The sequence below is a fragment of the Ailuropoda melanoleuca genome, chromosome 12 (genome assembly GCF_002007445.2).
Source record: "Ailuropoda melanoleuca isolate Jingjing chromosome 12, ASM200744v2, whole genome shotgun sequence".
Taxonomy (NCBI): Eukaryota; Metazoa; Chordata; class Mammalia; order Carnivora; family Ursidae; genus Ailuropoda; species Ailuropoda melanoleuca.
The window spans coordinates 45,274,910-45,290,098 of NC_048229.1; the positions used below are offsets into that span (position 1 = coordinate 45,274,910).

The 15,189-nt window shown below is 40.3% G+C and overlaps 1 pseudogene; it reads left to right on the top strand.

The window, feature by feature from the left end:
• LOC117795242 overlaps positions 1-14,961 on the top strand; it is a 20,262-nt pseudogene extending 5,301 nt beyond the window's left edge.
• The last annotated feature ends 228 nt before the right edge of the window (positions 14,962-15,189 follow it).

Consider the following 15,189-nt stretch of genomic DNA (forward strand, 5'->3'; position numbering starts at 1 on the left):
AAAAAAAAAAAAAAAAGAAAAAGAAAAAGAAAAAGCCAATTTCATAGAGAAATAGAGAGTAGAACAGTGGTTGCCTGATACCGGAGTAAGGAAGAAATGGGGAGTAAGGAGGAAATGGGGTGATGTAGGCTGAAAGGTACAAATTTTCAGTTATAAGAACAAGTTCTGAGAATCTTCTGCACAGCACAGTGACTGTAGTAAATAATAAGATATTGTATACTCAAAATTTACTGGAAATAGATTTTAATCATTCTCACCCCACAGAAGAGCTAACTATGTAAACTATGTGAGGTGGTGGGTGTGTTAATTATCTTGATCTTGGTAGTAATTTGGCAACGTAGATGTACGTCAAACCATCATGTTGTGTGCTTTAAATGCATACAATTATATTTATCAATTAATCCTCAGTAAGGCTTAGAAGAAAAAAATTATTAGGGAAGAATTAAAGTTCAGTGGATTTTATAAGAATGGACACTTGCCAATAGGTAGGAAAGGTATTTCCCTAACGTTAGCAATTAAGGGGCATCGCCATGAGATTTATATGTATTTTCCATGAAGGGATTTGCCTAGTGAAATGGTTCTTAAATGTGTGCTCATTAGTATCATCTGGGAGCCTCAAAAACCACTGATTCCCAGCCCACTCCCAGAGATTGTGACTTGATTGGTTTCAGGTACTGCTGTGAGTCAGAATTGTTACATGATCTCTGGGTGATTCCAGTATGCAGCCACCATTGAGAACTACGGCCCCAGACCGGTCTTTCAAACTTGGTAGCCACTAGAATCGCATGCTGAGCTTTAAAAACTGCCTGGGCTCACCTCCAGGCATTAATGGTTTTTAAACTGATTTAAATGGTATGGAAGCCACCGAGGTGGGGGAAGGGGAAGAGGAAATTCAAATAAATAAAACCAGAAATGAAAGAGGAGATGTTCCAACTGGCGCTTTAGAACTGCAAAGAATCATAAGAGCNTGTATTTTCCACGAAGGGATTTGCCTAGTGAAATGGTTCTCAAATGTGTGCTCATTAGTATCATCTGGGAGCCTCAAAAACCACTGTTTCCCAGCCCACTCCCAGAGATTGTGACTTGATTGGTTTCAGGTACTGCTGTGAGTCAGAATTGTTACATGATCTCTGGGTGATTCCAGTATGCAGCCACCATTGAGAACTACGGCCCCAGACCGGTCTTTCAAACTTGGTAGCCACTAGAATCGCATGCTGAGCTTTAAAAACTGCCTGGGCTCACCTCCAGGCATTAATGGTTTTTAAACTGATTTAAATGGTATGGAAGCCACCGAGGTGGGGGAAGGGGAAGAGGAAATTCAAATAAATAAAACCAGAAATGAAAGAGGAGATGTTCCAACTGGCGCTTTAGAACTGCAAAGAATCATAAGAGCCTGCTATGAATAACCATAGGCCACAAATTGGACAGCCTAGAGGAAATGGATAAATTCCTAGAAACATACAACCTACCTACCAAATCGGAATTATAATGAAATATAAAATAGAATATAAAAAATTTTTTTAAAAACCAGAAGAATTACTACTAAAGAATTAGTAATTAAATACCTCCCAACAAACAAAAGTCCAGGATCAGATGGTGTCATTGGTGAGTTCTACCAAACATTAAAAAAAAAAAAAAATAGTACCAATCCTTCTCAAACACTTCCAAAAATTAGAAGAGGAGGGAACTCTTCCAAACTCATTTTATGAGGCCAGCCTTACCCTCCTACCAAAACCAGACAAGGATGCCACAAGAAAAGAACATATTCCTGATAAACATAGATGCAAAAATACTCAACAAAATATTAGCAAGCCAAATTCAGCAATACATTAAAAGAATCAAGCACCATGATCAAGTGGGATTTATTTCAGGGAGACAAAGATGTTCCAACGCCCACAAATCAAAGTGATACACCACATTGACAAAATGAAAGATAAAAATCATGATTACCTCAATAGATGCATAAAAAGCATTTGACAAAATTCAATATCCATTTTATAATAAAAACTCAACAAAGTGGGTATAGACGAAATGTACCTTGACATATTTAAGACCATATATGGCAAGCACAGAGCTAACATCATACACAACAGGTGAAAGCTGAAAGCATTTCCTCAAAGATCTGATCTGGAACAAGACAAGGATGTCCACTCTTGCCACTTCTATTTAATGTTGAAAGTATTTGGAAGTCTCAGCCAGAACAATTAGTCAAGAAAAAGAAATAAAAGGCATCCAAGTTAGAAAGAAAGAAGTAAAACTATCACTATTTGCAGATGACATGCTATTATTTATAGAAAGGCCTAAAGACTCCATCAAAAAATTCTTAGAACTAATAAATTCAGTAAAGTTACAGGATATAAAATTAATGCACAAATGTTTGTTGTGTTTCTATATACTAGTAAAAAACTATCAGAGAAGAAAACAATTCCGTTTACTATGCATCAAAAAGAATAAAATACCCAGAAATAAATATAACCAGTGAGGTGAAAAACCTATATACAGCAAACTATGCGACATTAATGAAAGAAAGTAAAGAAGACACAAATAAATGGAAAGCTATTCCATGCTTATGGATTAGAAGAATCAATACTGTTAAAGTGTCCGTAATATCCAAAGCAATATACAGATTCAGTTAAATCCCTACCGGATTTCCAATGACATTTTACACAGACCTAGGATAAACAACTCTGAAATTTGTATGGAACCACAAAAAATATCCAATATCAAAGCAATCTTGAGAAAGAACAAAGTTGGTGCTATCATGCTCCCTGATTTCAAATTAAATTACAAAGCTATAGTAATTAAAATACTATGGTATTGGACACATNTAATATCCAAAGCAATATACAGATTCAGTTAAATCCCTACTGGATTTCCAATGACATTTTACACAGACCTAGGATATACAACTCTGAAATTTGTATGGAACCACAAAAAATATCCAATATCAAAGCAATCTTGAGAAAGAACAAAGTTGGTGCTATCATGCTCCCTGATTTCAAATTAAATTACAAAGCTATAGTAATTAAAATACTATGGTATTGGACACATAAATCAATGGAAGTGAATAGAGATTCCAGAAATAAACCCATGCATACATGGTCAATTAATTTATGACAAAGGAGCCAAAAGGATGCAATGGGGAAAGGACAGTCTCTTTAATAAATGGTGTTGGGGAAACTGGACGGCCACTGCAAAAAAATGAAACTCAATCAATATCTTACACCATACACAGATATGATCTCAGAATGTATTAAAGACCAAAGCAATCTAAACATTCAAAGCAATCCCCATCAAAATACCATCAGCACTTTTCGTAGAGCTGGAACGAACAATCCTCAAATTTGTATGGAACCAGAAAAGACCCTGAATAACCAAAGGAATGTTGAAAAAGAAAACCAAAGCTGGAGGCATCACAATCCCAGACTTCAAGCTGTATTACAAAGGTGTAATCATCTAAAAAGTATGGTACTGGCACAAAAACAGACACATAGATCAATGGAATAGCATAGAGAACCCAGAAGTGGAGCCTCAACTCTTTGGTCAACTAATCTTCGACAAAGCAGCAGAGAATATCCTACGGGGAAACAAGAGAAAGACAGTGTCTTCAAGAAATGGTGTTGGAAAAATTGGACAGCCACATGCGGAAGAATGAAACTGGACCACTTTTTTATGCCATACACAAAAATAAACTCAAAATGCATGAAAGACCTAAAATCCTAGAGGAGAACACAGGCAGCAACCTCTGTGACCTTGGCCACAGCAATTTCTTGCTAGATGCATCTCCAAATCCAAAGGAAACAAAGGTGAAAATGAACTCTTGGGATTTCATCAAGATAAAAAGCTTTTGCACAGCAAAGGAACAGTCAACAAAACTAAAAGGCAACCTACAGAATGGGAGAAGATATTTGTAAATGACATACCAGATAAAGGGCTAGTATCCAAAATCTATATAGAACTTATCAAACTCAACACCCAAAAAACAAAAAAATCCAGTCAAGGAATGGGCAGAAGACATTTCTCCAAAGAAGACATAGAAATGGCCAATAGACACATGAAAAAATGCTCAACATCACTTGGCATCAAGGAAATATAAATCAAAATCCCAATGAGATACCACCTCACATGGGTCAGAATGGCTAAAATGAATGAGATAGGAAACAACAAATGTTGGCGAGGATGTGGAGGAGGGGAACTCTCTTACACTGTTGGTGGGAATGCAAGCTGGCACAGCCATTTGGGAAAACAGTGTGGAGGTTCCTCAAAAAGTTAAAAATAGAGCTACACTACAACGCAGCAATTACACTACTAGGTATTTGTGCAAATGATACAAATATAGTGATTCGAAGGGGCACATGCACCCCAAAGTTTCTGGGAGCAATATCCACAAAGCCAAAATACGGAAAGAGCCCAGATGTTCATCGACAGATGAATGGATAAAGAAGGTGTGGTACACACACACACACACACACAAACACACACACACACACACAAAATGGGATATTACTCAGCCATCAAAAAGGATGAAATCTTGCCATTTGCAACAACATGGATGAAACTAAAGGGTATTATGCTAAGTTACAAAGTCAGAGAAAGACAAGTACCATATGATTTCACTCATATGTAGAATTTAAGAAACAAAGCAGATGAACATGGGGAAAGAGAAGGAAAAATAAAGTTAGATGAAAATTGAGATGGAGGCAACCATAAGAGACAGTGAACTCTAGGAAACAAACCGAGGGTGGCTGGAGGGGAGGTGGGTGGGGGAAGGGATAATTGGGTGATGGGCAGTAATGGTGTAATGAGTGCTGGGGGTTACATGTAACTGATGAACACTAAATTCTACCTCCAAAACTAATAAATAAAATGGGTTAAAGACTTAAACTAAAGACCTGAATGATAAAACTCTTCATAGGCCGTAAGCAACTCAGTATCAGTCTTGGAGATGATTTTTTGAATCTGAAACCAGTAAAAGCGACAAAAGCAAAAATGAGTAAGTGGGACACTGAAAAAGCTTCTGCACAGCAAAGAAGACCATAGCAAAATGAAAAGGCAACATACTGAATGGCAGAAAATATTTACAATTTATATATCTGATGAGGGGCTAATAGTTAAAATATATAAAGAACTTGTGCAACTCAATAGCCAAACAAATAATTCAATTAAAAATGGGCAGAAGCTCTTAATAGACATTTTCCCAAAGTAGACATACAGATAGCCAACAGCAATGTGAAAAGAAGCTCAACAACATTAATCATAAGAAAAATACAAATCAAAACCACAATGTGTTATCATCTCACTGCTGTTAGAATGGCTATTACCAAAAGACAAGAAATAACAAGAGTTGGTAAGGATACGGAGGAAAGGAGCCTTTGTGCGTTGTTGTGGGAATGTAAATAGTGTAGCCATGTTGAACACAGTATGGAGTTTCCTAAAAAAAATTAAAAATAGAAGTACCATATGATCCATCCATTTTTGGGTATATACCTGAAGAAAAGGAAAACACCAATTAAAAAAGATATATGCGCCTCATGTTTCTTGTGGCACTATTTCCAATAGCCAAGTTCTAGAAACAAACCAAGTGTCCATCAATGGATGAATGGATATAGAAATTGTACACAACCGTACACAAGAATGAAATCTTGCTATGTGACAACATGGATGGACCTCAAGGGCATTGTGCTATGTGAAATAAGTCAGACAGAGGCAAATACTGTATAATCTGTCTTATATTTGGAATCTAAGACAAAACAAAAACAAAAAACATGGGGCGCCTGGGTGGCACAGCGGTTAAGCGTCTGCCTTCGGCTCAGGGCGTGATCCCGGCGTTATGGGATCGAGCCCCACATCAGGCTCCTCTGCTATGAGCCTGCTTCTTCCTCTCCCACTCCCCCTGCTTGTGTTCCCTCTCTCGCTAGCTGTCTCTATCTCTGTCAAATAAATAAATAAAATATTTAAAAACAACAACAACAACAACAACAACAAAAGGTGCTCATAGATACGAAGAAGAGATTGGTGGTTGCCAGAGGTTGGGGTAGGGAGAAATGGGTGAAAAGATCAGAAAGTCCAAAGGTAAAATGAAAAAAAATGCAGTTAATGTAAAATAGACATAGACATTTGGATCATTTTCGAAATATTGACATTATATATATATATGTACACGTATATATACACATACATACATATACGTGTTATGCTAAAATACTTTGGATCCACTAAAAAATAATAAATGATAAGAAGCAACTTGGGATTTGGCTATTTTAAAGCCCCCAACCACTTCTAATGCAGGGCTAAATTTGTGAATCTCCGGCCTAAGGGCCTATGTTTACAGGAAATAATTAGACCAATAACCCCAAATGAATTTAGAGCTTTATGATTATTATTATGTTCAGTTAGCCAGTATTAGTTTTTGATGCAGTGTTCAATGATTCATTAGTTGTTTATCACCCCCAGTGCTCATCACAACACGTGCCCTCCTGAATCAGTAGAGTTCTATTTCCGACTTTTATGTGTCGGGCTCAGTCTAGAGTAGCCATATAATTGAGGAATAGGTGTACAAAAAACAAAATAGAGCAATCTCCAGGACCATTTTCGCCTCTAGTCAGCGCCAGTATATCCAATTCAAAACACTTGGACACACGATCCCACCCACTGGTCAGTGGGGACTCTCTCTTGCCGAAGGGTTTTAGAATCTGACCGTTCAAAGCCCAGAGGTCACTTTGGGGTTATAAGAAAGAAAAGGATTTCAGGTTGTTTGATGGACACAGGAAAGATTATGGTGTACGGGAATGAGGAGGCAGAGGGTCAAGGCAAGTGCCATTTTTCTAGCCACTGCATGGCCTCTGTATTCCAGGAGTGGTTGATACTCAGTGCAAAGGCCAGTATAAATCAGATTATTTAAGGAAAGGGTGTGTTTGTCACTTGCCCTCACCATTTACTTCACTTGAATGAAATGGTTCATTCTAGAAAAGATAGCTTACTGCTGAGTTGAGTAAGTGAACAGGATGCAACATCAATAAGAAATGGAGTGTGGCTCTCCTAGCACACGGAGACGAGGAAGCTGAACGGCTCTGCCCAGGAGTTAATGCTTTCTAGGGGAGGAAGGGGAAGCAATAAGAGGATGGATTAATAAGCAGATGAAAAATCCCAACAGTAACGGCTGTAGGTGCAGATGGTGGGTATCGTACCTCTGGGCAGTTTCCTTTCATTTATTGAACTCAAGAAGAAGAAACTGGGAAATTGATCTTTGGTTGACTTGCGGGTGGAACAGGGGAAGATCATTTAAGATCTAATATGTTCTTTTATTGACAATTAAAGTCTTTATGGGAAGAAGGCAGTTATAACAGAAAGTGTAAAACATTCTTATATATTACCTGAAAAGTTAAAGACTGCATTTTATTTAAATACTGGTTTTTTCTAAGCATTTTTTCACACAAACGAATCTATGTGCTTATCTTAATACAAATTATATCCTCTGTACAAAGTAATTTAGCATAAGAATATTCTTGATATACTAAAGCTGTGAATAATTTATCATAGGCACACTCAACTGATCGGCCCTTGTGGTACCTTTAAGGCAAATAATTTTGAGGGAATTAACTTGAGGTGACCAGCAGAAAATGCCCATGTTTGTTTCTAGAAAACCAGGGGGGAAGATTCTGGTTCAAAATTTGTCTTTAGCCAGACCTCATGTGAAATGGGGATGTAATATGGCTGACTGCCATTTTGCATTTTGTTCTCTCACCCTCTTATATTTAGTCTGGACACTCTTCTGTCCTATCACTTCTTTTTTAGCCAGCTGTCAAATTAGCTTATGGGCAAGACTTTTAGCAGACAGTAATTCAACTTGATGGAGGCTCGCAAGGAGTTATTGGCATAAGTTATTTCAGCACAATTACTGACTAGTTCATGTCACAAGTGTGTTCCATTGCTCTCTGTCTCTCTCTTTTTTACAAACTATTTAGCATAATTATGTTATTTTAATGACCACTCTAGCAACAGCAATTATGACGTTACCCAACAGTCTATCAATTGGTGTTAGAAAGCTCTTTTTTACTATCAGAAGTCTCATTTTTGGGGGCGCCTGGGTAGCGCAGTCGTTGACCATCTGCCTTCGGCTCAGGGCGTGATCCCGGCATTGTGGGATCGAGCCCCACATCAGGCTCTTCCGCTATGAGCCTGCTTCTTCCTCTCCCACTNCCTGCTTCTTCCTTTCCCACTCCCCCTGCTTGTGTTCCCTCTCTTGCTGGCTGTCTCTGTCTCTGTCAAATAAATAAAATCTTTTAAAAAAAAAGAAGTCTCATTTTTGGTGACATTTCTCAAAACAGAACTATCAATAATTCTGCTTAAGCTTTCTATGCTCTTTTGACCACTTCAAAGTAAAGGCGCCCACCAGATGGTGTAACCTTCTTCAGGTATTAGTTTCCACCTGTCCGTTCATAGACCTGTCCGGGTTGTTGTGATGGAATGCTCTGAGGACCCAACAGAGAAACCAAAAGCCGGGTTAACTCTGCCAGAGGTTACTTTGGAGTCTGTTGCTGCTGAGAGAGTCCTCTTCCAGTACAGACAGGTGCTCTGTGTTCACAGTCTTTCTTGGCCGTGATTCCAAACTGGGCTCCATAGAATACAAACAATTCTCAGCCAACGGGCTTAAGGCCAGGCAGCTATATTGTGACTTCCCCAGGGTCTCATGATTAATTAGCAGTTTAACTAGGAGTCTGCTCTTTCCACTGCCCCTCCTACCCTGGGACAACCTCAGAGAAGACCCTATACATGGATGAGGGCTCCTACAGGACTACTGTCACTTAGTGCTCTTAACATTCAACAGTTTCCTCAAGCCTCTGTCTTCCTCTGACCTAGATGATGCCCTGAGTTCTGACCTCACTTTCGAGTATTCCTGACCTCTTTTGGATTGCCCATGTTAGGAAAGGTTTGATATTAGTGTTCTTGACCCCACTCCAGAATTAGCTCAAGATTTGTGGACCACTAGGCGGGAAGAGCCAACACTACCCCTGTGTTCCAAATGCCTCACCTCCCAGCTACTCATTAAGAGTTTCTACCATTCTGGGTAGAACATTTACTGGGCACCTACACAGGTGTACCCCAAAATAAAGAAGCCTACTATGAGAACCTTCAATCCAATGAAGGAAAATTTGGGGCCTGATGTCTTGTTTGCCTTTGTTTCGTGAATGGCTGTGCTTCTGCTTTCTTTTGTAATAACTGGTTTTATATAAGATTGTTGCACAAATTTGGAGGAACAAGAAGTAAAACACAACCTCACGAGCATTCTCAGATGTATCATTTGGAATCATTGGCAGTATTTTCTTCTTCTTCCAAGGGCAAGCCATTAAACTCATGCCCTGAGAGGGGCACTTGCTGGGCCAGAAGCCACAAGAAGCCACAAGTAATCATAGTAATAAATGATATTTTTGTAACAACTAATACTAGTAATTTTTTCCAACATGGTGTGCCAGATAATGGTCTCGGGGCTTAAATACCCATACACCTGAAGCAGGTGGTAATTTCCCCTGATGAGGAAGGGGATACAGAGAGGTAAAGTTCTTGCTCAAACTCAAACAGTTTGAGAACGTGACTCTGAAGCTCGTTGTCGTCTTTAATTAAAACCGTTTTGATTTTTCTTTTTCCTTAATGGGAAGAGACACAGAGCAGCTGGACCCAAGCTACTCCGTTTCTGCACAGTCCCTGGTGCATCTTTTGTTCATTAACAGGCCCCTGGGAGCTTCTCTGTGCCTGAAACTATGACAGAGACTAGTGACTTCTGGCCTCCTAAACAAAGCACGATCTTCCAAAATCTTCTGCTCCATCCTTGAATCTGGTGTTCCAGGTAATTGCCTACCACAAACCTAGGCCGAGGCCACAGGTCTAATGCACCTGTAGGATGCCACTTGTAGGACGCTGAGACCATCCAGCACTATAATAAGGCAAATAGATTTCAATAGCCCTCGTTAAAGGAGGCACTCCCCATTTATTGATCCGGTTTTAAATAAAGAATGATTGTGTACCAGGTGCATGAATAATGAAATTTAGCCTGGAGAAGAGCATATCGATTTAGAGAGACATGAGGCCTGACTTTGATTTAGAGAGCCCTTGAGGAAAAGAGGTATGCTTGTGTTACCTGTGGTCCAATGTTTGGCTTGATGGGGGAAGATAGAGGAGACACAAGGAAGATAGGGCTGATGAGGATGGAGAGAGCCGTGGTACAGGTAACAAGATCCCCCCACTGGCTCTGAGCATCATATAAAGTATTTGAGCAGGAGGTGAATATTTTGCCTTATAGCCCTCCTGACTCAGAGACTTGGGTGTTTGCTAGAACACAGTTATTTTTCAAGATTTGGAAAAACACTTACAATGCTTATAATTGGCCATTACATCAGCGAGGATGCTTTCTCAACAAGAGATAGAAAACTGTACCAAATTTACTTAAGGAAAAAGGGAACATTTTGGTTTATGAACTAGCAAAGTTCAGGGATCATCAGACATGGCTGGACCCGGGGATTCAGATGAAATCATGATCCTGCTTCTTCCTCCCAGATCCTTGGCTCTGGCTCCTTGGGGCTGGCTGCTTTTCAGGCAGCTTCTCCCCTCAGGGTGTGGAAATGGCTGCAGCTCATCCTTCCAGATTCAAATGTGGAGAAGAGTGAGGGTCTTTGTGCCAGCACTTCCAGCAAAAGGGCTATTGGGGAATTTAAAAATCCTTCTAGAAAAAGAAACCCCTCCCTACTCCCTGCCAACAGAGAAGAGGGAACAAACCTCACTTGGTCTTTTTTTCCCCCTTTTAATGAAAGTATAATTTAACATGGTGTTATATTAGTTTCAGGTATACAATATAGTGATTCAACAATTGTATACATTGCTTAGTGCTCAATATAAGCGTACTCTTAATCCCCTTTATCTGTTTCACCTATTCCAACACCCAGCTCCCCTCCAGCAACCACCAGTTTGTTCTCTGCGTTTAAGAGTCTGCTATTTTTGGTTTGCATTTTTTTTTTCTATTCATTTGTTTTGTTTCTTAAATTCCACAATGAATGACATCATATGGTATTTGTCTTTCTCTAACTGACTTATTTCACTTAGCATTATACCGGCTACGTACCCATGTTGTTGAAAATACTAGGATTTCATTCCTTTTTATGGATGAGTAATATTCTGTTGTGTATATATACCACATCTTCCTTATCCATTCATCTATTGATGGAAACTTGGGTTGCTTCCATATCTCTGCTATTATAAATAACGCTGCAGTATACATTGGAGTGCATATATCTTTTCAAATAAGTGTTTTTGTTTTCTTTGGGTAAATACCTAGTAGTGGAATTACTGGGTCATATGGTAATAGCATGCACCTGCAGGTAATATCTAATGCACCCTCCATACTGTTTTCTGAAGTGGCCGCACCAGTTTGCACTCCCACCAACAGTGGACAAGGATTCCCTTTTCTTCACATCCTTGCCAACACTTGTTGTGTCTTGTGTTTTGACTTTAGCCATTCTGACAGGTGTAAGGTGATAGATATCTCGTTGTGGTTTTGATTTGCATTTCTGTAATGATTAGTTGAGCATCTTTACATGTGTCTGTTGGACGTCTGTATGTCTTCTTTGGAAAAAAATTGTATTCAGGCCTTCTGCCTATTTTTTAATTAGATTATTCACCTTCTGGGTTCAGTAGTGTAAGTTTGTATATATTTTGGATATTTAACTCCTTATTAAATATTTCATTTAAAAATATCTTCTATCGTTTAGTAGGTTGCATTTGTGTTTCATTGATGGTTTCATTCGCTGTGCAAAAGCTTTTATTTTGGTGCAGTCCCAATAGTTTAATTTTTGCTTTTGTTTCCCTTGCTTCAGGAGACGTATCTAGAAAACTATTACTATGGCTGATGTCAAAGAAATTACTGCCTATGTTTTCTTCTAGGAGTTTTATGGTTTGAGGTCTCATATTTAGGTTATTAATCCATTTTTAATTTATTTTTGTGTAGGTTCAGAAGGTGATCCAGTTTCATTCTTTTGTATGCGGCTGTCCAGTTTTCCTAGAACCATTCATTGAAGAGATGGTTTTTTCTTCATTGTATATTCTTGCCTCCTCTGTCATAGATTAACTGACCATATAAGTCCATGTTTATTCCTGGGCTTTATATTCTGTTCTATTCATATATATGTCTGATTTTGTGCCAGGACCATGCTGTTTTGATTAAACCTAATTTTTTTCTTGAGTATGCATGAACTTACAGGCATTTAGGTGGTACAAGACTACACATCTGGGCAGAATTTCACAGTTTACATAGTAAAGTAGACAAAAAGAAAAATGAACACTTTTTTTTAATCTCTTCGAGTCAAGTGGATGTACCTTGCGATAGCCTCCTGTACGCTTTATGGGAGACTCTTGAGTCAATTATGCAATTATGGAAGTATGTGCTTGCAGTTTGTAGAGCCAGAAGGCCTGTGACCTTGTACTATAGTCTAGAGACTGGGTTTATTAAGCTTATGACTTCAAGGTCTTGCCTACCTATTATGTTTTTAAGGAAATACTCTAAAGGTAAGGAGAGGTAGCTATTGTCCATTATTAAACAAAATATCATTGTATTTACCTGTACAGGGCCATGGTAACACACTGGCTCCTTTTGGGTGGAATGCTCACTGCTGAGCAAGTTTCTGTGGCCAGAAATAGGATATACCGACTGGCTTGGGCCTGAATGATTGAGGGGAGATTTCCAAGAGGGAAAGTGGGTTACAACAGGAGAAGGATACATGAATGCTGCGAAGAGCCTTCTAGATCCTCAGGGGTCAGGGGATTGGGGTGGCAATATTCTTCTGGTCAAACCTAGCAGGCGACTGAGTTTGGCTGTCAGGAGTTGGTGTATCACAGTGCTGCCAATTCTAAAACCCTTTTTATAACCACAGGGCTCCAGTGGAAAGAAGAATGAACAACTTCAGGTGTTTTGAGACTAATTGCTGTGGATTTCAGAAAACCTACCGTGAGAGAGACAAAATCCAGGCTGAGAGCCAACTTTGAGCTGAGGGCGGTCATCTTGAATGTCAAGGCCTTGCTTGGAAAGCAAATGTTTTGGGATGAATCTGTTGCATAAAGGTTTGGAATCCATGGTCTACCCCAGCTATCCTGCAAAGGAAAACTACCCAACCCAAAGTGGTTTAGCCAACCATCAAAGGGACTGCCTAGGCAATGGTCCACCATGCTTGCCACACACACAGCCCAATGTATCGTGTGAGTAACCACATTTTATTCCAGTGACCTGGGGAGGGGGCAAAACCTTCAGCCTCGGTGGGGATTGTTGCAAAGCTTTGCCAGATAAGGTCACCAGTACCTATCTTCTAAATATATTATCTCTTTGGAATCTATGTGTGATGTCCAGTTACTAATTGGACACTGGAACGAAAATGTTAAACAGAGAGAAGAAGGATAGAGAAGGAGGTAAATGAGCTTTGTTGACCACAGAGCACTAGCACAGGAACTGGTAAACTCCAGCTACAGCCTTACTGTGCAGATCAGAAAACTGGGTCTTGGAGATTAACTTGCCCAGGGACACTCAGACAGTTGTGCCCAAAGCACAATTTTAACCCTGTTATACAATTCCAAAGCCACCAATACTTCGCTCATGAGGAAAAACAATACAGAATTTCCTCTAGTAACTGATGGCTGAGATTCTGAAATGTTATGGGAGGTCATTGCTCCCAAGTCCAAAGAGACATTTCCCAAGTGACTGCCAAGGCCACGTTTTGGTGACAGGTGTAGTGGAGAGGCTCTCATTCAAGCTCAGAGCTTCATTCTTTCATGTCCAGGCAGGATCACAGGTCAAACGTAGGGGGCAGCAAGAGCCTTTATACAAATTGGCTGAGATAGTTAATTCTAGTCTGAGACATCACACGAGCAAAACTAGTAGTGTAAGAAATCTATCACTCTTTGGACTACAAGCTGTTAGTTCTGACCAGCCAGCTAGGTGGACAAAACCTGACTGTGAACTTCTAGGAAGGCTCGGTGAGCTGCATTATCTGAAGTTTTCTTCTCCGAGTGAACATGTCTCTGCTGGTGTGGGAGGGATGGAGGTGAGCCAGATGAGTGTAGAGTGAGGTGAGGTGAGGGCCTGGCCTCTCACTTCACAACCACAGATGTGATGGCAGAAAGAGACCAGAATTCACTGTGCTCCCTCCCTCTGGAGACTGCAGAACTGACAGAAATAAGCCTGGCAGCTGCCTGCTATCACACACTCGCCACTTTGGCTCCATGTGCCCATTAACCTTGTAGGGGCTTCTCCTCTGACTTTGGTCCTGCCGTCTTCAGTTGTCCGACCCAGAGGCTCATTAGAGATCTAATGGAGATGCCATGATTAACAGTTGGGAGGAGTCTGTTGGCATTCACCTCGGTAGACTGGAAGGAGACCTTTTGCTGGCTGCCAATCACCCTTTGCCAACATTTGTTTTTTAAAGATAGCAACCTGCCTTGACAGATAACTTGCCTTTCCGCCATCAACCTGGACCCTCCTCCCATGTGCTCCATAAATCACTAGACTTTTTTGCTGTGAATTCCTTGTCATCTCCACATTGCTGGGCTGAGGTCATTAAAGATTGTTGCTGCCAGTACTATTTATCTTCAAGCTTTGTTTTCTCTTCTGCCTTCCCAGGCCCCTTCTCTCTCAAGCAAGACTCCTTTCAATTATTTCAATAGGTCATCCCCTCAGTGACAATGATCCATTTCGTTAATTTTGTTCTAGCTGATGCGACAGACTATGGTCGCCTCATCGGGCCATCCCAGGCTCAAGAACGATTGAAGAAGCTGGGCCATTTCCCTCCCACCCAAGGACATGAGGAGCAAACCGATATGGCAGTGAAGTTGGTAGATCAGGCTAGGCTTCGAGGGAGCTCTGTAAAACTTGCAGGTGTCTCTACATTCCCGTTAGATGGGAGCTTCCAGCCAGCGACCAGTCCCTAGCCTCTCCCAATTAATCCCCCAACTCGTCCCTTCTCTGGAGCTGGGCACCTTGCAGATGCTCATTAAATGTAGGTTGAATAAATGGATAAAAGAATACAGGAATGAGAGGAGCCCGAGTGGTGCAGTTGGTTAAGCATCCTACTCTTGGTTTCAGCTCAGGTCATGATCTCAGAGTCCTGAGATCGAGCCCTGGGTTGGGCTCCATGCTCACTGGGGTGTCTGCTTGAG